We start from the raw sequence: 15,055 nt of genomic DNA on the forward strand, positions 1-15,055 counted from the left end.
GATAAGCGACCATGTCATAAGATGCATCCACTAGCACGTCTGCGAATGATGTCTTTCCCTTACTTTGCAAAAGTTTTCATGCGGGACCGCAAAAGAGTTAAAGGAAATGCCTCACGTGTGAAAATAATTTTGTACGACTCGCGCGGGTTAGAATTTATATGTCACCATCAACGTTTGTGGAAAAATATGTCGAACACTGCGTTTCAGATTTTATTTAGAATGTAAACTTTAGAACCAAAAACTTTAGAACAAAAATCCAATTGCACAAATAATGCAAAAAGTAAGAATAAATATTTATTCTTAAGTTAATTAATATTAATTCTTCTAATAATTTTAAGAATATTCTAATTTTTTAATCTATTAATATAACCGAAATATATTAAAATATTGTCCAACTTGTAATAAAATATAATATAATTCACGGATTTATAAAATTTCATGCAGAAAAACTTATCGGAGAATAAGTACTGCAGTTGGTAAATTTACTTTATAAGACGCCTACGTAAGCAGAGTACTTAGTTAACTGTCTGTTTATTCGATGAAGAGCAATTCACTGATATTTCGCTGAATATTTCGGTTTCGACATAGCAACCGGGTTACCAGAAGTTATCCAGTTTAATGCAGCTGCACCTATCTGAATTTGCGGACGTCGCGGAGACGGCGACATTGATTGACGTATAGTTTTCGCTTCCGCTAAGTTAGGAAATCTATTGGCGCAGAAACCTGAGACACGATGCACCGTGACGGAGTCTAAATCGACTTATAATCGATTTTTCTTGAGCAAAAATTCAATAAGTACCGTTTTTATTATAATTTTGTAGCATTAAATATGTTAATAAAACTAGTCATCAAATTTAAATTCTGAAATATATAACAAATTGCAATAATTTTTATTTTTTTCAGAAATAATTATATTTATATATAATTAAATAATTATATTTATATAATAGAGAACATCATCATTTTCTTAGAATATACATGAAATGCCTAATATATGAAATACTACGTACATAGTAGGAATAAATGAAGAATTTTAAATTTAATTATTTAATTGCATTTTAAAGCTGTAAGGTTATAAAAATTTCTAGATTTTTAGTCTTATTAAAATTTAATTCAAATAATATTATCTCTATTAGAGATTTTTAAAGACTACAAAATTATAGATTTTGCACTTGCACAAAAAGGAAAAGTGGTTGTCGTATTTCTTCTCGCGATGAATTTACCAACGCATTTATTTGGCGTTATTAAATCGTATTAGACAACTTTCAACAATGTAATTTATATTAATGATGGTTGCGAAAGCATCTTAAAGTCTTCTTAAGGCATTGGAGCTCTCTGTACAATGGCATTGCGGGGGTATAAGCGGAATTTACTTCTTCGCCAGGAGTGAACTAGAGTGGCGAAACCGCCGGGCGGTGTCTTCTGTCTAACCGGAAGTTACACTTGTTTTCAACTAAGGTCTCATTTTCCTTTTTTGCACCATCGTCTTTCCCTGTTCTTTTCTCTCATAATTTTATCTGGTACTTGTGAAGTTTTAATTCTTCTCGATGAGAATTGATATCAAGTCTGATAAAGTTTAGACCCATAAAGAAATAAATTCTTAACTAAAAATATAGAGAAAAATGTGTCTTGTTATAAGAAACAAACCATTCAAAATGGAACTTTAAAATTTTTTTTATGTTTCACGAGAGAGAATTATATATTTTATTTAATTTAAATGCGACTGCTATATTTTCAATAAATAAATTATCATTTTATTTTTATAACGCTGTTTAACGATCGCGAACTACAACCGATGTCAAAACAGTAACGATTTGAATGGCACTTTGTAAAAAGCATTCGCGGCACGGATGCTTGCAAAGCAACCGAGAGATCGAAGAGTCAAGTTTTAACGCGCGTAAGCGCATCTCTTCGTTTTGCGTGCCTTGAGTTGCCAAGAGGTGAATGTTAATTTTTCTACGAAAGTTACTAACACAGAATGAACGAAATTGCCGTAGCAATTTCCCTGGAGTGACATAAAAATCTTGTAACAATGCCAGAAGTCCAAGAAATTCTTTTCTACTCGCACCGCGTGTAAAATGTTAAACGTGTCGAATCCTGAATGGCGCAATAACGTCGTCCCGAGTAGCATATCAAATTTTTGGTACATCCGCGAAATTCTCATTGATGTTGGATTCGGATATAATCATCAACGATTTCACGATGTTTTTGTATAAATTTTATTCTAACTTTGTAACTCCATTTTATATCTCGATCAAAGTATCTTTAACTAAAATACATATAATACTTTAATTAATGGTAATATCTAAAGTGATATTAATTCTTGCTGTATTCGATTACTTGAGTTTTTATTTAAGTTTTTAATTAAATTAACAATCTTTTAATAAATTATTGCATATTTAAAAATATATTAAATGTACAATCTCTGCAAAGAAAATTAAATTTGGAAGTATGTTTAATATTTACTTTAAATAAACTATATACGTATGAAAGTTGTGTAAATAAGATTACATTTAACAACACATTTTTATAGTTATTTATTTTATTTGTTTTATTTGTTATTATCTTTATTGTTAAAATTAAAATTTTTTTAAATGAATAAAATGTACATTTTTCTTTTGTAAGTACTTTAAATATTCAAAATAATTTATGCAAAGTTTCATTGCGATTCACTTATTAATTATAAAGATATAGAACAAATAAATATTTTGTTTATTTACTGGATAACTAGGGTAACTGTTTATTGGTGCTTATCCTTATTTGTGTGCTTTTGTATTTCGATAAGTCATAAAGAAAACTAGCACAAATAAATAAGAAAAACATTTTTTTTTGTTAAGTTAAATTATTAATGCATACCCCGAAGATAATATTTTTTGAGTATTAAAGTATTTTAAATATTTTTTGAAAGATATGAGGAATTTATGTGAATCCAGTAAAACGTATCGCAAGATTTTAAGCTTGGCTCTATTAATGTACTCTGTATTAGAGCTTAGAACATTGTGTTATGAGTGCACTTTGAAATAAATATAATTGTAATAATGATTTATGTAATATTAACATAAACGATTAGCTTAAATTTATTATCTGTTTTAGTAACGATATTAAAATGAGTCAAATGTGGATAGGTACACAAATTGAGCACATTAATAGGGTCATCATTGCTTAGAGGGCTCACTAATAGGGACAAAAACATGTTTTCTATTTTTATCAAAAGCATTATAAAATATTAACATTTTTTAGATTAAAGAAATATTATAAAAAGAAATAATTGAAAATCTGATATTGATTGCAAGCAGATAAAATTAAAGCTACAATATTTAATAATTAATTCAGTAATAAGCAAATTGGCTAAAAGACACATTAATAGGGACAGTTACCCTAATTCATGCATCGCAATGTAATTCTATGTAAATAATCTTGAATACATAAAGTATATATATTAAAAAATTGAGATTTTTATAATTCATTTAATATATTACATTTCCATATATTTTTATTAGAGACCACAGATTTAAAAAATATTACTATTTATTAAAATAACTTATGATCCAAATAATCAACCGTCACTAAATTTGTCGTATTATTTTTACACGTGATTTAGAATAATCTATAATTTTTTCATAATTTTGTTATCATTTTGAAAATATGTATAAAACATCCTTAAAAATCTCATTTAACAATCACTTTAAAGTACATCAAGCATTTAAAAAAACGAATAATTCGAAGTTAACACATTTCTTTTGCATCGAGCGGCTCGTATTTTATATAGATAGCACTTTCGAGTATTCCGCAAGATTAACCTCGCGAGCTTAAATCAGACGAGTTGCGGCGGATGCACGCTTGAGTTACATCTTTGGTGAAATGCATTTCCAGACCGACGAATAATTTTTGTTTTTCCGATGAGAAACTGAAAAATAGAGAGAATTCACGACCAAGCAAGATTAAAATAAAAAACACGAAACATTTCGTTCTATAGACAAATTATATACTAACTTCTGTGATTATAGATTTATATCATTTATGTCACATATATATAATTACAGAAATTTATTTTAAACTTTACGAATATTTAATTTGAAATATTTGTCTCAAAAAGATGACTTATAAAATTAATCTTAGATTAAATTTTTTATAATGATAAATTAAGATATAATTTTTAATTTTAATCGATATTTATCTAATGAACTGGGATATTTTTCAATTATGCATCAAACGTTATAAAAAATTGTGTATAACAAATGTTTTTTGCAATCTTGTATAATTTTTAGTTACACAATATTCCTCAGATTTTTAACTTTTAAAATTAAAAAAACTGTTCAATTACATTAACTTTGAGCAAAAATGCATTAATTTAAAGTTTTATTGGTTTCGCTAAACTCGCGAATAATTAAGGAAACAGTTAAGGACATTTCGGGGCAAATACCAACTAGGATTAAACCAACTATGAAAATCAAACTATAGTAATCAAAGTACTATTAAATAGTTTACGTTTATGAATAAGATTTTATTCCTCGTTTCCATGACAGTATTGAGACCCATTGAAACGTGCACGTGGAAGTCAAGCATAAACGTTAAGGGTTTAATAAATGACATGGCTATTATTCGAATGGTATCGTAACTGTGATATAGCGAGCGTTCAATAACGCGAAGAGCTAATACCGCCGCTATGTTTTCTAAAGAGATATACGAATGAAGAATTAAAAGGAGTATTGAAAGATCGCCTTTTTTAGCCGCTAAATCCTACGATTCTCGAGGCGCGTAACGCGATATTAAAAAATGTCCGAACCGAAGGCACTCTTCTATACATTCTCGAGCATTGAAAAGCGCCAGTAATCCCAGCATTTACATGAAAATCGTCGGATCTTGAGTCTGCCACGGTTAGTTCTATCGCGCGATAAATAGCGCGAAAGAACGTGCGCGAAAGATGAAAAGGAAACGCGCGATGAACTCTGGTTCATTCCGCTCGAAAATCATTATTTTTTACATGGAGTGTAAAGAGAAAACGTACGTGCGTAAAAACGGTAAATGGTGTTTACTAGCTTTCTCTTCTGCTGAGCGGAATTGCTGGATTTGCCGAGTTACTGCAGTTTGAAGCAGGCTGTTGAAAGACGTAACATGAACATGCTTTTGTCCCTCTTCTGAGCATCGCATTAGCCATTTTTGTCATGAAAGTATCTGGGAAACATGACATGTCGCCAAGTAATTTCAGAGGTAAAGTCATATATTAATGTGCATGACAAAATTGATGCATAAAATTTAGATCTGTTTTCTCTATTGAATGTACAAAAATGTTTCTGAAGCTGCATTATATAACATTTAAAAAGATATGTAATTATGTTTGCATAAAATAAAATGACAAAGCAAAATGTAAAAAATGAAATAAAACCGACAGCTTGTACTGTAATCTATAATTGTAACCTTTATTTTAATGGATTATGTGTGAAAACTGGTATAATATTTAAAAAATATCTTGCGTTCAATTCACGCAAGATCTTTTAATCAATGGCTGTTAATGCTGTGTCCAACGATTAAAATGCAACCGATTGCAAAACCACAATATCATGTTTGCAACGGCCGTTTATTGACGTCGTTTATATACGTAACTGACACGAGCATTTGCATCGGTAATATGTAGTCTTGGTATCGCACGGGGATGATGGAATTAATCCATCTGTCGGATATCGCGTTTAATTCCCTCCAGGTGTACTTTGACGGCTCGCTCTAGAACTCAACAAATCTGATTGAATTAGAAACACGTTGCCTGTGTGTTAATTTCGATGGCAATTAAAAGTGCATCTTAATTTCCGCTCGAAAGTTTATCAGCACGCGATAAGTTAATGCTGCGTTTTGATATTGGATATGAAATCGATAGAATTTGATGTAAACTAGACTTGTATATGATTGTAATTCTCTACACTCTTCTTTGTACGTATATTACTAGAGATAATAGTTAATTTTTATTAAATATTTTCCATATAATTTTGGAAAATCTTAATCCTTCATTGTCGAACTTCTTGCTTTGCGATCGTCACACCGAATCGAATTAGCTAATTAGTGATGCATGCAATAATCGAAACTTCAAGGTTCTCGTCTCGTTTTGTCATGAAATCAAAACAATATCAAGACAATATCGATTTAATAAATTTTGATACGAAATAATATTGCCTTTCTAAGATCAATATTCTCGGCTCAAGAATATCGAAAATATCGAATATCAAATGAATAAATATATTTTTAGAAAACAGATATACATAGGTGTATTAAGCAATATAATAGGTGTTTTAAGCTTTAAGCCATAAGAAATTGCAGTCGAATGCGAGGAGAATAAGCGAATGTGATTCGTCCATTTTTATTTAAAAACCTATTGTAAATCCAGGCTAATCTTATGTCTATGGATTATGTCTCCATTAACATTTTCCTCACTTTCTTTTGTTAGGGAGAGAACGAACTCAGATTATGTTTCCTCCCTTTCATACGCGTTAATCATCGATATCCTTGTCTGGGAATGTTGATTTCTCTATGTCTATGTGCCAACCCAGTGTACACACTGCTTTCTTCCGATTAATTGCGTTCAGCGAAACGTTTATTTTAAAATTGTTGGAAGTTTTCTTTGCACTGATTGGATTATACTTTTAGATCTAGGGATATAATTCCATCTCAGCAGATAATAATCATAAAATAGCTGCAAAACTGAGCTGTGTTCCGCTGAACGCAGCCAGTCAGAGATTTATTTAATTTAAACATTTGTAAAAAGAAGTTGAATATTTTCGAAAATGTTAAAATCGAGACAAAATTTATTTTCGATCTCGATAATGAGATCGAGACGAGAATTAATTTTTCAATATTTTTGCGAGACAAGACAATATTTTAAAAAATATCGTTTTTTCTCATCTTAGTGCATCACTATAGCTAATTAATTTTGAAATGGCTAAAGTTTTAAAATCTATCTGATTTAAACAAAAAATTATGGAACATACTTTAAACATTAAGTTTATAGACCTCAGAGACCATAATAGACCTTAGAAACTTATTTTAGATCCGATTTTTCATTTTCTGGTTAACTCGTAATTAGATTTTATCTGATAATAACGTAAAAATTTTTTAACTACGATTAAAGTGATTTTGTAATAACTTTTAAAGTTACTACACTACTAGATCATCAATTTAATGATTAACCATTAACATCTAGAAGAACAAGATTTTCATTTCCTATTTACAATTTTTTAATTTATCATTAGGTTAAGTGAAATTAAGTCTAAATTATAAGTTTAGACTTAATCCTAGTATGGAACTCATGGCTACAACGTACCCTATGCAATTTTTTACATTGCTGTAACTTTTTTATAATATAATTTAAAGACCCGGATTGAGGCTAAAAAAACTTGAACTGTCCATATAGATATAATAAGCTTGCAAGGATTTTTTTTACGTTATTCTCGATGTGAGAATGCACGAAAGTTTAAAGAGGGTACTTAGGATTCACATGTGATTAGCTTGTAAGTTTTCGGCGTTCTGGGTACCTCTTTATTTTTTATTAAATATACGTTTACTGTGAGTTTCGGGCAGTATAAAAATAAGTACTCGAAAATGTAGAACTAAAAAGAATTATATTTCAATGTAATAAATAGTAGAAATTTTATAATTTTTGTTAGTCTTAGGAGATCGCTCGGGCGGATTTATTGCTTTAGAGCGAGTGTTGCATCATCCTCTAAACTAAATTCTAATAAACTTAATTATATATACTATAATAATATTTATACATATACAATCCTTTATCTACTTATATTATTACTCTTTTATATTGTTTAAATAATAAAATTTTATTTATTAATAAACTTTGTAAACTTAAAATACGTGAATTCTTCAAAAATGTCGACTTTCGATAATTCAAGTTCAATTAATTATATTTTTTTGAGCAATTCATATCATACTATTTTTTTTTTGTTAATTGAAAGGGTCAATTAAAAAAATCCTACAGTTTTTGCTTGAACATTAAATTTAAAAATTTGAGAATTTTTTATCCAAAGTAGTCATGTTTTGCGAATTTTTCCAATAAAAAATAAAATTTTTTTGAAGCAATGTAATTAATTGAAAATAAAACATTATTTATTTGATTCATTTTTATCTATTTTTGTGTGACTTCGAGATATACATTTCACACATTTTGAGCTAAAAAATACGTATTCAGTCCAGAGATATAGCGTGATAAAGTTGCAGAATCTCACAAACTCTAGTGTTATCGGGAAAATAATCAAAAATAACAATGTTATACTAGGATTAATTTCACCAGAAAATAAAAAACTGGGCGTAAAATTATATAATCCGAAATTTGGACTATGAATTTATTTGATCATAACAACAAAGAGAGAATTAAATAAAATTCACAATTTATAGAATTTTTATTATAGTTTTGAAAACTAAGTAAGATAATCTATAAAATTATCTCTCTATATCACTTAGGGAAGCACGGATAAAACTTGATAAACTGACATCATAGTCGGCTGCGACACTGCAGGTCCGAATCCCTCTAATTAATTAGCGACTTGTGTTCTTTTTAGTCTTCTTGAGTTTCCTTCGCGGTGGTGGTCTGAATAATCGAGTGGCTAACTTTTCCCAGCGCTAATATAGATCTCCTCGGTGGTGACCCGTGTGACGGAACTCTGCTATTATTCCGATAATAGTCTCTCTTCGGCAAAGTTACGGCAGAGTTTCTCAACTCGATGCCGATTAAAAAGCATGGTCCACCAAAAATACAATAAAGTTCTGCCAGTTAGTTTGCCGATCGCCGGCAAATAAGATTAATTGACGGTCGAGGATACTCAGCGAAGAAACGAAATATCGGAATCGATTAATTACTAGAAAAGTTCGCACCCGACCCTCCGCACCCAGTTACACGAATAGTCTGCCGTTTTAATAGATTGCGTACACACGCGAAAGAAATTTGCCCCGATATTCCAATCTGCCGAAATCTCTCATTTCCTTCTTTTTTCGGCCGACTTGCCTTAATTGGGCCACGTTGTGCTTACTCGCGCCGCGCGAACTCACCGACAGGATTTACATTCGATACGTTCCATGGTAGATTGAATTTGCTCTCGAAATGAACAAAATTCAGAAATCTGGAAACGTGAAAAATTTCACCTTCGCTTCGTTTGACGGAAAAGAGCAGAGGAAGGTGAATAAATTGCGCTGGCATTGCAGTCGGAATATATTACGTAACTTAAATATATAATAAATTTGTCTAATTATTATTTTTATTATAATTCAGTATTAAACAAACGTAATAAATAAACAAGGAATTAGAAGCATATATATATATATAAAAGTATACAATATATATATATATATATATACACTTTTAGAGTAAATCTCACTCTGAAGAGTAAAATCTTACTCTTATAGATTGCAAATTGAATTACTTTTTCAAGAGTGGCTCAATATTCACTCTTTAGAGTAAGATTCTGAAAAGTTTAGAGAGTATAATTACATATCTATAATCCTTTCATTCATATCTTTAATCAAAATCATGTGAACTATCACTAGTATTTTAAAAATAAATGCGTTCTGCGAAATAAGCAGAAAGTAAATACAAAAAGTAACTGTGTATTGTACAAATGTCAATTTCTCCTAAGGAAGATACCATTAGCAGTACTTTCACATGGATCATTCCAGGATATGCTTTCTGTATTTAAAGTGTGCAACAAATTAAGAGAACAAAAATAAATTCATTACAACAACTCTACCTGAAAAATTCCGTTTTCGTTTTTTTAATAAAAAATACTACAAAAATGTATTACCATTTAAATATTGTACGTGATTCTTTTTAATTACTATAGAAATAAAAAATGCTCGGAATATTTGATTCTTAAATGCTAATAAAATATAACGAGTTTTAAATAAAAAGAAAAAAGAATTTTGATTTTTAAATTTTATATTAGTTTTTGTATTATGAATTGTCCTTTGATATGTTATTATCAAATCAAATTGATTAATCCTCATTCCCCCGATATCATTATTACATATAAATATTGCATGATACTGTCCTATATTTAATTATATTTTACGATATCAATATTGCGATATCATATTCTACCAATGTACGCGCAATTATATTCAATATCTAATTACTTTCCAACGTCATCAATGTACGATATGTATATCAGATTGCTATGCAAAGATTTACTTTATATAAATTATTGAATAGCTCTCTATTGCAACGACACCGATTTGTATCGTTTTAATTAACATTTAAGCATAAACTATATATATATTAATTGGCGGCTGGTTTTTAGATCATGCTCTCGACCTAATTTCGAGCGAGAGTGAAACTTTTTTGTATTTAGCCGAACCAAGCCATCGAAGCTTTCATTGAAAGTTAGTTCGAGGAAGTCTTCTTTGGACTTGAAATTACAAAATTGCCATGCCAAGTTTTCGCTAATGTGATAGGAATAAATATGAAAAGATAAGATGTTATAAACGGCAAGCAGCTCTTTACATCAAAAGGAAATAAGAGCTCGAAAGTAAAAGTGACGCAAATTGGTATTCCTGTCATTTTTATTTGCGATCCTATTTCTCAAAACAGTAAAATGTATCATTTGCGACATTGCTACATCTCTGAATGTAATAGCAATATACTGAAACAAAAATTTTTCATAATAAACTTCGCTATGTTTTTCATATTCGAGATGAAAGAATATGAAATATCTCAGATCGTATCAGATTTGACCTACACCATTTTTTATTTTCAATCATTCATATGTAGTATAAAGCTTACGATTATTCTTTCAATTTGAATAATGGACACGAATTAATAAATATTAATGTTCGATTAATTTAAAGAGAAAATATTCGTAATTTATCGTTGATTGGCGATTCTTGAAAACACGTGATATAATAAATGTGTAAATGGTAATTGCTTAAAATATTAATTTGGAAGTTTTATTAGATATTTAAGAGAATAATTCTTCATTCAATATTTTAAATGTATATCCATCTAGATAAATATAATTCATTTTTATTTAGATTACCACTACATCGTATTAATTTTAAAAGAAAAGAGAATTAATTTCTTGTCATTTAATATATTTATTTAATTCGTTTTAGTAATTAATAAATAACAAAACTTCTTGCTTTTCAACTTTAATTACAGCTAATTTTAATAATAAAATATTTTAATAAAAATTTAGTAATTATTTAAAGACGTTTTATGAATATTTTCGAAATGATGAAAAAATTACGGATTATTCTAAATCACGTTTAAAAATAATATTACAAATTTAATGACGATTTACTATTTGGATCATAAGTTATTTTAATAACTTAGAATGTTTTTTAAATCTAATAATAAAAATCTCAATTTTTTAAATATAAGTACATTATGTATTTAAAATTATTTACGTAAAATTGCGATGCATAATGTAGTTATCCAGTAAGTAAACAAAATATTTATTTGTTCTATATCTTTGTAACTAATCAGTAAATCATAATGAAACTTTGCATAAATTATTTTAAATATTTAAAGTACTTATAAAAAAATTTTTTAATCATTTTTAAATTTTAATTTTTAATAATAAAAATAATAACAAATAAAATAAATAAATTACAAAAATGTGTCATTAAATAAAAATATAATCTGTTCACACAACTTTCATATATACATATATATATATATATATACAGGGTGTCATGAATATACGGCCCCACTCGTTCCGAACAGGTAGAGTGGACTAAACTGAGTAGAAAAGTCCTCTACCATTTTGTAATTCTCGCATAATAATTAACGAAATATTATATATTATAGTCCACTCTACCTGCTCAGGACGAGCGGGGTCGTATATTAATAACACCCTGTATATAATTATTTTAGAAAAAATATATAATTATTTTATTTAAATTTTAAGTAACTCTCCTTTTATCTAAATTATGTAAAAGGAGAATTACTTAAAAATTACTTCTGCAACAAATAAATTAAAATCCAAATTAAAACTGAGTAAGAAAATAACTTATAATAATTAATTTCAAAAATAATTGCTATACGAACGCATGCAGTGTGCATGCGTTCATGCAAAATAATCATACAATTACGAAAATATAATTTTTGTAAGCATTGAATTTTGAACCCATTATTTAATTAGATATAAAACAATCATGTATTATCTAAAAATTTTAAAGTATTATTTAAATTTTATACACATTTATTTTTGCTAAGATCTTTAGAGAATATATATAATTATTTTAGAGAATATATATAATTATTTTATCTCTCTCTAAATTTTAAATAACTCTCCCTTTATCTAAATTATGTAAAAGGAGAATTACTTCAAAATTACATCTGTAACAAATAAATTAAAATCCAAATTAAAACTGAGTAAAAAAATAACTAATAATCATTACTTTAAAAAATAATTGCTATATGAACGCATGCAGTTTATTGAAAAACAATCATATAATTTTGAAAATATAATTTTTATAAGCATTGAATTTTGAACCCATCATTTAATTAGATATAATACAATTATGTATTATCTAAAATAATTATACATTTTTTTATAAAATATATAATTCTAAAATAATTCTAAAATATATAATTCTAAAATAATTATATATAATTATATATAATTATATATTCTTTAAAGATCTTAGTAAAAATAAATTTATTTAAAATTTTAAAATATTTAAATTTTATACAAATTTATTTTTGCTAAAATTTTCTTTAGAGAATATATATAATTATTTTAGAAAAAATATACTTTATCTAAATTTTTAATAACTCTCCTTTTATCTAAAAATCTAAATTATGTAAAAAGATATTTACTTAATAATTACTTAAAAATTTTATACAAATTTATTTTCGCTAAGATTTTTAAAAAATGTATATACAATAATTATTTTAGAGAATATATAATACCTTAGAGAATGTATAATTATTTTATAGAATTACTTTATATAATTATTTTATAGAACATAGAATTATTTAAATCATTTTATTTAACAATGATTTAAAAATAATCATTTTTAAATTATTGTCAAATAAAATGATTTAAAAACTAGCGAAAAAAGGTTAATATTACACAAATAAAAAATAATATTTACCGCCAGGTTGCTCCATCAGTGCCCGATGTCTCTCCCAGACCTCCACCTCCTCTCAGAATATGCACAGGACACTCGCGTAAAACACTCGCGTAAAACACTCGCGAATACACTGTAATCGCGCGCGGACTATAACTTGAGTCCAATAACTAGAACGGCACTCGCGAAACGCGCGACGCGACGAACCGGCTGCGGTTCGTTCATTTTCAAGTAAATCGGCGACGTTAGCTTCCCCCTTGGATTTTTACACGAAGAGAACGATTTTACTCAATATCTAAAAATTTATCTAGATATATACATTCAGACATATCCGAAAATTTTTAGATATTTGAGAAAAATCATTCTTTTCGTGTAAAATATCCTCTGGGTACTGAGCCCCCTCACCACGTCAAGGTGTACCCGTGAGTGGGAAGATAATCTGAAAAATGTAATAAATAGCTATATTACTATGCTATTACTATGCAATCGGTTAACTTTTAGAAACGAATATCACATCTGCAATTCGTTATTATTGCGAAATAAAGTCAAAGTAGATAAAAGGGCTGAATCTTTTATTTATACATAGATAATGTCTGTAAGATATGATTAGAATCTATAAAATAGGCTAGAGATTAATAAAAGGAAGAAATGTTTCTTTTATTAATTGTTCCAAAGTTACGGTTAATTTTTTAACGGATCGTAACGAAAGATGCACAAAAACAAAAATTAATTAAATTATTAAACTGTATTAATTGTATTGAAAGCAGGAATTGCGACTTTTTTGCATGAGAGTATTCATATCAACGTTGCTTTTCTATGACTCGTGTGATACCGTTCGTACAAACAAGTAGCCGTGTCGCATACTGCTCCTTTTCACATTTCTTTTTGAAACATATAATAATAGCAAAAAGTGCTAGGTATAATACGAAATGTTGTATTTTATGAATATTCACATAATACGATTACTAGTATGAATAATTATTCATAAAATATAATACAACGTTTCATATTGTATTAGACATTCTCCGCGAAAAAGATTTCAAAAAGTAATGTGAAAAGAAGCCGCGACACAGCTACGTTGTTTGTACGAGCTTCGGTAAGGGAATAATAACTGCGCGATAACTAGGCGTAAACATGACGCGCCGTTCCGTGCCACCTCGTACCATCCCCAACCGAAGGTCACGCGCCAACCGTCGAAATACTACGTACTAACGTACGCCTATTACAAAATCAGTAAAATAATATTCGTAATTACGTTTTAATATTCTTCGATGAATATTACACGATGCTTTATTTATATACGATTTACGTTTTATTTTTTGAATTCGTTACGCAATTCTATATCTTAGGCCGGTATTCATAGTCAGGGCTTATATTCAAGACCGTCTTAAGTATCATTTTAAGAAGTCACGAATCAGAGATCCGTATTAACATCGTAAGACATTACTTAAGACAGTCTTGAAATAAGAACGGACTATGAATATCGCCCTTAAATATCTAATTAATATATCTGTAAATGTGTAATATATGATATTTCTATTTATATCCATTATTATATTTAGTTCAAATTGTTTCATAATTTAAAAAATGTTTGCGCTTATCTTTACTTAAAGAATATATATTATTAATCTTTATTTGAACGTAATCGTCAAAGAGAGTAATAAAGATTGAGATATAACTCTGAGTACACACCTTAGTTTTGAGCAATATTACTATTTGAGCCTCCTTATGTAATTAATTAACAGTTCGCGTTCGTGAATCTCTAATTTTCGTAGATTAATGCGCGAGCGCCTCACGCCACACGTCCGTCTTGCTGCGAAGTCGAGCGAATACCAAAGTGACGATCGACTACCGCGCCGCGCCCCCCTACGCCTTCGCCTCGCGACCCACCGCTTTTCGTCGCGCGCGACCCCCTTCCCCCCCGAGTTTTTCGCCGGGTGCTATTTATAGCCTATTTAGGCGTTTGAAAAATATTGAACGGTTAGTACAA

The 15,055-nt window shown here is 28.8% G+C and overlaps 1 protein-coding gene and 1 long non-coding RNA gene across 3 annotated transcripts in view; one reads left to right on the plus strand and one right to left on the minus strand.

Moving 5' to 3' along the window:
- LOC147907534 (uncharacterized) overlaps positions 1-14,893 on the minus strand; it is a 136,462-nt gene extending 121,569 nt beyond the window's left edge. Inside the window, exons 1-2 of the long non-coding RNA XR_015547177.1 lie at positions 14,758-14,893; positions 13,090-13,504 (exon numbers count right to left, since the gene is read on the minus strand). This is a non-coding gene — a long non-coding RNA (uncharacterized LOC147907534). The remainder of the gene's footprint in view (positions 1-13,089; positions 13,505-14,757) is intronic.
- The window catches only part of nAChRa7 (nicotinic acetylcholine receptor alpha7 subunit), a 240,533-nt gene that overhangs the window by 125,261 nt on the left and 100,217 nt on the right, over positions 1-15,055 (plus strand). The window lies entirely within an intron of this gene.

This window comes from Acromyrmex echinatior, chromosome 13, assembly GCF_024713525.1.
Source record: "Acromyrmex echinatior isolate Ae372 chromosome 13, ASM2471352v2, whole genome shotgun sequence".
In the NCBI taxonomy this organism is placed as follows: domain Eukaryota; kingdom Metazoa; phylum Arthropoda; class Insecta; order Hymenoptera; family Formicidae; genus Acromyrmex; species Acromyrmex echinatior.